This window comes from Vespula vulgaris, chromosome 3, assembly GCF_905475345.1.
Source record: "Vespula vulgaris chromosome 3, iyVesVulg1.1, whole genome shotgun sequence".
In the NCBI taxonomy this organism is placed as follows: Eukaryota; Metazoa; Arthropoda; class Insecta; order Hymenoptera; family Vespidae; genus Vespula; species Vespula vulgaris.
This window is the reverse complement of record NC_066588.1, coordinates 12,060,014-12,069,736: the sequence shown is the minus strand read 5'-3', so window position 1 is coordinate 12,069,736 and position 9,723 is coordinate 12,060,014.

The window sequence follows — 9,723 nt, the reverse complement described above, 5'->3', positions numbered from 1 at the left end:
TTACATAATTATAAACCAAATTGATTTATTTCATTTATTTCCTATATTTATTATCAGCTACCGTTTCTATTTAATAATAAGATAAAATTTGATAAGATACGATTTAAGAGGTCGGTACATATTTGGCAACACTCTCCTACATAGTATTTGGTGCATCGTTTGTAAGTGTTGTGTAAACTCTAGGGATAGAAGAAGATGGTAGAAAGGTCCTAGTTGTCGTTGTGAGTAAAGATATGATTCTAACGAATACCGATGTAAGAGAAAGATGGATAAAGGATAGAAAGAGAATGTAGCAATGTAGAGAAAAGAGAGAGAACGTGCACGTTACTGTAACTTCGCGTCACGGCCGGTGAGCTTCATCGATCACCGGCCAACTCAATTTGTCTCCATTGATACCAATCTGCTGAGCAAGCTCGTTCTCCCTTTCTCCTCATACTACTATATCTTTCTTTTTCTTTTTCTCTCTTTCTCTCTCTCTCTTTCTCTTGCTCTCTCTATTTCTATCTCTGTCTGTCTGTCTCTCTTTCTATCTCTCTGTGTCTCTTTTTTGTTCTCTAAATTTCCATCTTAATCTTTTCTCGTGCAGAAAAAGAATCTACATAAAGACGATGATGTAGAGGACAATAGAACCCAACCCATACGCAATATCCGATCATTTGAAAAATAGATAAGAAAAAAAAATATAATTTGATAAATAATTTATAAATCAGTTAAATAGTAAATCAAAAATTTACATTAGTTAGATGAAATAATAATCAACGAGAAAATGAAAGACAATATTATCACAAAGCAATAACAAACAGCTCCTCTTCGGAATATCTTCTCTTCAGTAAAATATAAGTTACGAACATGAAATAATGTAAATCAGAATATGAATTATCAATATTGCCGGTTCAATTATCCCGTCAGGATTCAAAGCAATAACAAGTAGCTTCTCGTCGCAATATCTTATCTTTAGTAAAATATAAGTTACGAACGTGAAACAATGTAAATCAGAATGTAAATTACAATACTGCCGGTTCAATTATCCCGTAAGGATTCAAATCAAATTTCGAATATGAAAAATCGCCATAGAAAAACTAGAGTGAAAGAAAAATAGATAGACCGAAAATGAGAACGGAAGAGATAAAGTGAGAAAGGAATATAAGGTAAGGAAGGAAAGTTAGAGAAATTCACGACTTACGTTCAAGCGCGAAAGCACTGCCTTACATGCATAATTTCGTAGAACGGTTAAATTGCGTGAGCGCCGTGAAGTCAGTCAGGCAGCTAACTATGCGGAGCCATTGCTTGAGCACAGTGCAAACATCGCGATATAATCAGGAGAATTAAACTGTCCCTCCTCCGGTTCTCGAAAGTCCTCCTTTTCCACCCTTTCTACCATTGACTTTGCAGTACGAGAAGCACGGTTTCATCCACTGAAAAGTCACCCACCTGTACCGATTGGTGCAAGAGAGATAGAGAGATAGACATACAGAGAAAGAGAAAGAGAGAGACACATAGAGAGAGAAAGAGAGAGAGAGAGAGAGAGAGAAGACCGTCCTCTAGTCCTCTCGTCCATTGGATTCAACTCTGCTAGCTTTTACTCAGGAAGAAGAGAGAAAGGGAAAGATAGAGAGGGTAGTAGTAACGTGAGTGAGCGTTGAACGTAGAAAGAGAGTAGTCCGATATGGAAGAGAGGAAAGGAGTGAGAGAGTGAACATGGTAGGGGAAACGGAAAGGAAGGCGACACGGAGGGATGGGTGCTCAACCAGTACGAACCGTGCACGCTACGAAACGGCTTTCTATCAAATTATAAGTTGTCACACGGATGACGACGCAGCAGCCGAGCTGACTCCAAGCTTAGCTTTCCCAGTTAACGCCATTGCCGTCGCCGCCGTTGCCGCCGTCACCAATCAGAACTGCTTCCTTCAACTATGTCCTTTTCTCTTTCTCTCTCTTCCTCTCTCTCTATCTCTCTGTCTCTCTTTCTCTTTCTCTTTCTGTCTCTCTCTTTCTATTTTCACCCTTTCGATCTCTTTCTCTCATCGTCTTTTCTCACTGTTCCCTTTCGTTTCCCTTTCTTCTCGTCCTTCTTCTATCCGTTTTCCTTCTCATCTTTGTCTTTTCTTCTCATTCCTACCTAGGCCGTCGTTAGTCTGAATGCGTTACAGTTGATCCTCTTTTCTTCTAGTTTCCTGATTCTCCAGACACATAGAGATTGAAAAAGAAGGGAGAGAATGATCGTAGAGATGAAGAAAGAAAGAGAGAAAGGAAGGGTGAGGGAGAAAATGTTCGTAGGCGTGTTTTACAGTTGTTAGCTCATGGCATTAGTATGTGAGGAATTTCTAATTGAATACTGTTTATCTTATGCAGCTAACCTTGGAAGGGCGATGGGGGGGGGAAGTTTCTTCTCTGGTTGGTTGGTTCCTTGGTTTAATCAAAATCGTCGAGACGACGATAAAACAAAACTTTCTGTTAAAGAATAATAGAGATAGAGAAAGAGTGATAGAGAGAAAAAGAGTGTAAGTATACGTAATTAGAATAAAACGAATTCTTCGACTCATGAATTCAAGAATAAAAACGCAATTACGATAGTGAAAACGATCTTGAATCAGCCTTTATCAGCCCTTTTCCTTTAGGATCTCAGAAAAAAGATATCATCGCATTATACGCCCATAAAATTCGAAAGACTAATAGCCCTCTCGATGTAGAAGGTGGTTCATCGAAAGAATCGAATCGACGATTTATCACGAGATGAGGAGCCGTCATAACGAGCGAAATCATCGCGTTTTACAACATCGGAGAAAGAAGGGCATACAATCGCTTCTCATCGATCCTTCGTCGTCCTTTCTTCTTCTTTTCTCATCGACGTCGCACAATGGATGAGCGCGTAAGAGGGACCCCCTGTTGGTGGAGCTTGAAAAAAGAACGGCCTATATTGAAGAATAAAAAAAGAAAAAAAAAAGGATAGAAGAAGGGATCACGAGAATGAAAGAGAGAGAGAGAGAGAGAGAGAGAAAGAGAGAGAGAGGTCGATTTCGCGAGAGGGAAAACGCCATTAGAGTCACGGCTGATTAAAAAAGCACAAAGCTTCGTAGTGTGGTAGAAGCGTGTCTAACGAAGGTTGTCTCCATCGTTAGATATCGAAGGTACGATAGATGTTACTAATTTTTAGATTAATACCTCTTTTTAATTCTTTTTTTAACAAATCATCTATTGATCATGCTTACTTCAAAATAAATATTTAAACAATATTCAAACAAATATTCAAAAGAAGTATTCGATTGTGCTTATTTCTTCTCTCATTTTTCAAAGTAATCAAAAAGTAAAGAAACAGAATTAAGCTCGTTGAAACATAGAACTGAGTCTCTGTATTTCTATCTCGAATTCGAAAGATCTCCGATGAAACGTATTCCGAAAGATTTCCATAACAGCTTAACCGCGATTTATTATGAACGTATTATCAGCATCGCTGCCCTTGACTCGCTCGTCCCCTTTTTATTACAACATCCTATTCAATGATACCTCCCCTTTTCTTTCCTCCTTCGACTCACCCCACGACAAGTACTTATTATAAGTCGTATTATATCAATCTTTTTGAAAAACCGATTAGTTTGGATTCCATCACTTTGAGAATGAATTATGTTTGACAATAAGAGTAGTGAGAAATAAAGATATTGCCTCTTATCACTTCCCTTTTCTCGATTATTGAGTCACGTATGTTTAAAATTCAAACAATAGTGCAACGCAACTTCGTTTGCTCTTTCGTGTATCGTAACAATTAATTTTATTATGCGATAGTTCTTTTTTTTTTGTTTACATCACCGATCGAAATCGTGTTGTACAATTAAATAATGAATAAGAATGAACGATTCTTCGTAAAGAAAGGAAGAATGAATAGAACTATTGATTCTAAAACCGTGACTTGTGGACCCTATAATCTTATAGGTATTCCGCGTACGTCGCACTTGCATCCGCGTGCGCCAAAGAGTTGCAAGTCGCAAGCTAATGTTTGCAATTTACCCAGGCGTGGTGGATCTCGCCGGCAAGAGCAAACCGAGTGGCCGATGCAGAAGGGTTTCTAAAACAGCTTCTCTCTCTCTCTCTCTCTCTCCCTCTCTTACCTTTTCTCTCTCTGTTTCTCCCTCTTTCTCACTCAAGTTGGGAACGTTGAGGGGAGATACAGAGAAGTGAGCAAGAATGAGATAGATAGAAATAAAGAGAAAGAGAGATAGAACTAAAGAGGGAGAAAGAGACAGATAAAGAGAGAGAGAGAGAGAGAGAGAGAGAGAGAGAGAGAGAGAGAGATAGAGAGAGAAAGAGATAAGTATCCTCTCCTTTGGCTCTCCCCAATCTAGGGGTAGCGGATACGGCAGCCAGCGAGGGTGGTGGCGGCACCAACCAGCGCCGCATCAAGTATCACTCTATTTACCCGTCAAATATTTGTGCTTTTACCGTGAAGCGCCGTATTCGAGGCCCCTCTTCTACTACCACTCTACTCTTAGGCTATCCACTCTATCCTTTAGTACCACTTTGTATACGCCAAGCAGTAGCAACGGCAACGGCAGCAGCAGCAGCAGCAGCAGTAGCAACAGCAGCAGCAGCAGCAACGATCATGACAGTAGCAGCAGTAACAAGAACGACAGCAGTGCCACTGTAGACTGAATTTCCCTAACGAAAACTTGCGAAAATTTGCAATTCCTAACGAAGAAACCCGAGGACGTGCTATCTCGTCTTTTTGTCGTTCATTTTGTCGGCGACTGAGAGGAGTAGGCTTGTAGATCTTTTCATGACAAATAAAATAATACCTGATTGATAATTAGAAAAGGTAAAGGTTGATATTAAAGATATAGAGAAAAAGAGAGAGAGAGAGAGAGAGAGAGAGAGAGAGAGAGATGGATAGACAGAGAAAGAAAGAGAGAAAGAGAAAGAGAGAAAGAGACAGAAAAAGTAAGAGAGAGTAAGAGAGAAAGAGAGAGAGAAGAGAATAAAATGGTTTTGGTGGATGGCAGGTTTTCAATCCGAGATACTAGAGGAAGAAGAAGGAACGAAGCGAGTATGTGCCAAAAATAAAGATTCTTTCCAAGTATGAAAGAGAGAGAGAGAAAGAGAGAGAGCAAAGACGAAGAACGAAAGTAGTAAAGAGAAGACGACGGTTGCAAGGTCCACGATAAACCCGTAGGCCGGTCACGGATGTGACGCACGAACGGCTACCATATAGCCATCCTTCTTTTTTCCTCTTCTCTTTCTTGGCCCCCTTTAGCTGGTCACCACCCTGGGGGAATCCTAATATCCACGTTTGACGTCATGCCAAATACTTACCCCTTACTCGTCTGGAATAAGGCACAAACGTGAGACGGCCGCAATAGACGACGGTAGCAGGACGTGGAAAGTAAAGACGAAGGAAAAGCCAGAAAAGACTTCTCGTAATGCAATGCCAAGGTAAATCCTCGCGAATCCAGTGTAAGACACTGTTTTCTCAACTGAAAGTATATATTGTTCAGAATAATTAATATTTGCGAGCGAGGAAGTTAGTTAATAATTATTCTACAAACGATAGTAAGAAACATTTCATGAGATTTTAAGACAATAATAAATATTAATTTCTATGGATTCTTAGAGCTTTTTAATGATTGATAATTATTCTATAAACGATAGTAAGAAACATTTCATGAGATTTTAAAATAAAAATAAATATTAATTTCTCTGGATTCTTAGAGCTTTCTAATGATTGATAATTATTCTATAAACGATAGTAAGAAACATTTCATGAGATTTTAAGACAATAATAAATATTAATTTCTATGGATTCTTAGAGCTTTTTAATGATTGATAATTATTCTATAAACGATAGTAAGAAACATTTCATGAGATTTTAAAATAAAAATAAATATTAATTTCTCTGGATTCTTAGAGCTTTCTAATGATTGATAATTATTCTATAAGCGATAGTAAGAAACATTTCATGAAACCTCGAGAGAAAAATAAATATTAATTTTTATGAATTCTTAGAGCTTTTTAATGATCGACTTAACACGATACTCTTTCTACATAACATAATAACTTCTTGATAGTAATCATTTTTAATAGAACATTCTCGATTATTGTTTAATCAATTTTCTATAGTTTTCACTTTATATTTAGAGTCTACAATCTCGCTATACGTCTCTATTAAATAATTATCAATAGTATTGGATTCTTTCAAAATTTTAAATCAAGGATCATAGACACATAGATTTAATTTATATCCTCGAGATCGATTTAAGTAACAAAATTGATTAATAGATTACAAAAAAAAATAATACAAAATTGAAATAAATATAAAGGAGAATAAGGCAAACTAACTCTAGTACGTTAATGATCTCAAACATACGATACGGCGATCGAAATTTGAAATCAGACTAAACGAACAGTGTACAGCAATGTACATATTTCGGATTGTATTTCCGTATGGCGGAAGTTCGTAGATGCTCGATCCAGTACAATGGTCTATGTTTATATTAAGGTATACTACAATTGATACGATGATATTTATACAGCGGTTAATACGATGACGGTCGATTTACCAATATGGAACATGAACAAACAAATAGCCGGGAATAAATAATTGAGTTAGAATTTAGAATCACCTTTTCGTTTTTACAAGCGGGATTATATGGAACGAGATGCATTTCTGATAAACAACATTAATTATAGGAACGATGGCACCTATCAATACACGCTAAAAATAAATTATCATCGATCATCATTCCACAATTTGCATTGAAAAGTAATAATCAGCCTTCATTACCTATAATCTTATAAAAGAGTATTATACTGTTCGTCGACATTCGAGCGGTGACATTAATCGATTTAATGCTACGGATTAGCTATTAGACATCAATAAATTAAATTTAGTTAATACCAATCATTATAAGTCAGGTGCTGGTGCATCGGTCGGAATGGTCTATAAATAATTGATATTATTCTGGGCTTTTTGCTCATCTTATATATCCAGAAAATTTCTAAAAGTGATAAAAGTCACACCATAGTGCATACAAAGATGCATACGCGTGCACATGCAACGTACGAAGCTGTTACATTAAAAGGGGGTCGTATGGCTTCCATATTGCACGTTACATCATTTATTATTTGATGATGTATGCATTCTCATTAGCTCGAAACGTATTTGTCCATATCATCCCTCTTTTCATACATTGCAAATATTGTTTCATACTTCGTTATACATTCTTATACCGTTCTGACACATTATACATTTTGTGTGTTTTGCTTAGTATTTATTCACCATACGGACATAGTAAAGATGAGATGCTTGATTTTTATCTCACACTATCTCCCGTTAATTGTGAAAGAGAGTCGCTTTAACTTTTATAACCTCGCACGGTTTTTTCGATCAACTTTATCCGATTCAGGAGGATTTTATAACGGCGAGAAGTTAATTTTTAACGTTCAGATATACATATGTATGTATAACGTGGGACAGATAGAAGGAAGAGCGGTAGTAACATGGGAAAATATTCACTTTTCGAATTCTGCTCGATCCGATGATCCCGGTGGAAATCAGTAGAATTATCGAGAGCATGTCGACTATCGAAAGGGCTAGAAAGGGTATAGTGAATGCCCGTATATGTATATATATATATATATTATATATATACATATACACACACATATATATAATACGTATGTAGGTGTATGGAAGATATCGAGCGCGGACCGTCCGATTTGAATACATAACTGGCTGGATATAAACGAGCCTATGAATAAAATTTAAATTCCAATCAGCGGATGAACAATGCAACGGAATATAGCTGTGCCCGCGATCGGTAGCAATCGCAGGATAGAATAACTTCGACGTAACGTCTAGACGTAGCGAAACTAGACATCTGCCTAATAAAATGAATGATAAGTTGAAATAGATTAAATGTTTCATCGGAAGTTCAAAACCGTTGCTTTGTATGAACAATTAAATTATGTTTATTCAAGTAATTACAAAAGGATTAATATTACCTGGAATATAATTCTCAGGTTGGACTTCCGACGAAATCGGTAGTGAAATAATAATTCGAACCGCCGGGATTATGGGATATTTTAATTCGTAGAGAAGGGCCGGTGAATCGACCATTGTTTTCCAGTATTGGGGATGACAGAAACAACCGAGTCCTCCTCTTCCCCGTTTAAAAGGGGCTACCTCTCGAGATAGGACCGAACGACGCGCACTCGCTCGGCAATCGCAGCAAATTACAATTATGCCTGTTTGACATGCGGACGGTTTGATTTATTAATCATCGACCAGCACCACCAGCGGGTGCAACTGGATGGGATGGTAACTGAACGTAGAAAAGAGAGGGAGGAGGAAAATAACTGTGGCAATGCCGGTAGAACCAAAGCACGATGAATATTTTCGCGCCAACGCGGCCGTGCTCGTAATTTTCTCGATTCGCGTTTATTGTAATTTATGCGTGGCGTTAGCGAGCTTTCTCTCCTTCCACGAGTGTACACAACCCTCTCTCTCTCACCCCTTCTCTTTTACTCTCTCTCTCTCTCTCTCTCTCTATCTATCTATCTATCTATCTCTCTCTTTCCCCTTCTATACTCTTGCAACGAGTAGTAGCATGACGAGGGCGAAACGCGAAAGCTCAGGCCTGTTTGCACAGCGCTTGATACAGAGATTCAGCCGATTCAATTAAATCCGCGGTAATCGATTAAGCGTGTGATCAACGGCGACCGTTATCTTTTTATCGGCGGATTTATGCAAATTAACGGTTGCCACTTCACTCTCTTCTCTCCGTTTCCCTTCCTACTTTTCTCTCTTTCTCCCTCTCGTCCACTTTCTCTCTCTCTCTCTCTCTCTCTCTCTCTCTCTTTCTCTCGTAGACTACTTTATGTTTCATAAAAGTGTTTATACCGGCAGAGAACGAATTTCCGATTGAATCCGATTCTAATTATCGCTTCGTATTTAAGTTTTTATCAGGAATGGTCGTTCGAGCGAGTTTGAAAGCCTTTCCGAAACGTGGAAACGCAATCGAACGAAATATATGCTCGGTGGAAGTTGCGGGTGGCCGGTTAAAGAGCGTGTGAATTTGGGATTATTCGTGCGCGAGAGGGAGAGAGAGAGAGAGAGAGAGAGAGAGAGAGAGAGGGAGGGAGAAAGAGAAATAGAATTAGCAGAAACGAGAAAGCAAAAGGATAGATAAGTCAATCTCTCGACGAACAACGTTAATTAATATGTAGATACTATTAACGTTTAACAAATAACAATACTCCCTATCTTTCGCCCTCTCACCTTATTTTATTCGATAAATTATCAATTTATTATTTAGATTATTACTGGATCATTCGAGATTCGATAGTTCTTTCGATCTATTATATTCGAGATAATTCTACGTGTAAGTAAAGACAGTCATTAACAAAACGCAATATCATCGTCGTTCATTTTATTATTATTATTCTATTGTGATAGAAAGAGAGAAGAAATGGAAAGAGAAAAGATTGAATTAAAATCAATATTAGACGATTATTAGAGTCCTCTCTAAGATGACGACAAAATAAAATAACGATGAGTGATAATCCGACAGTAGTAAAACCGCTTTCTTTTCATTCCATTGACTCTCTGAAGACTTGTAATTACTAGGTACCTTCAATCTCCTTGATTAATCGGCTTCCCAAGTTCCGTCGGCGCTTCCAATTTTGACGGGAACGAGTGAGAAAGAGAGAAAAAGAGAGAAGGAGAGAGAAAAAGAG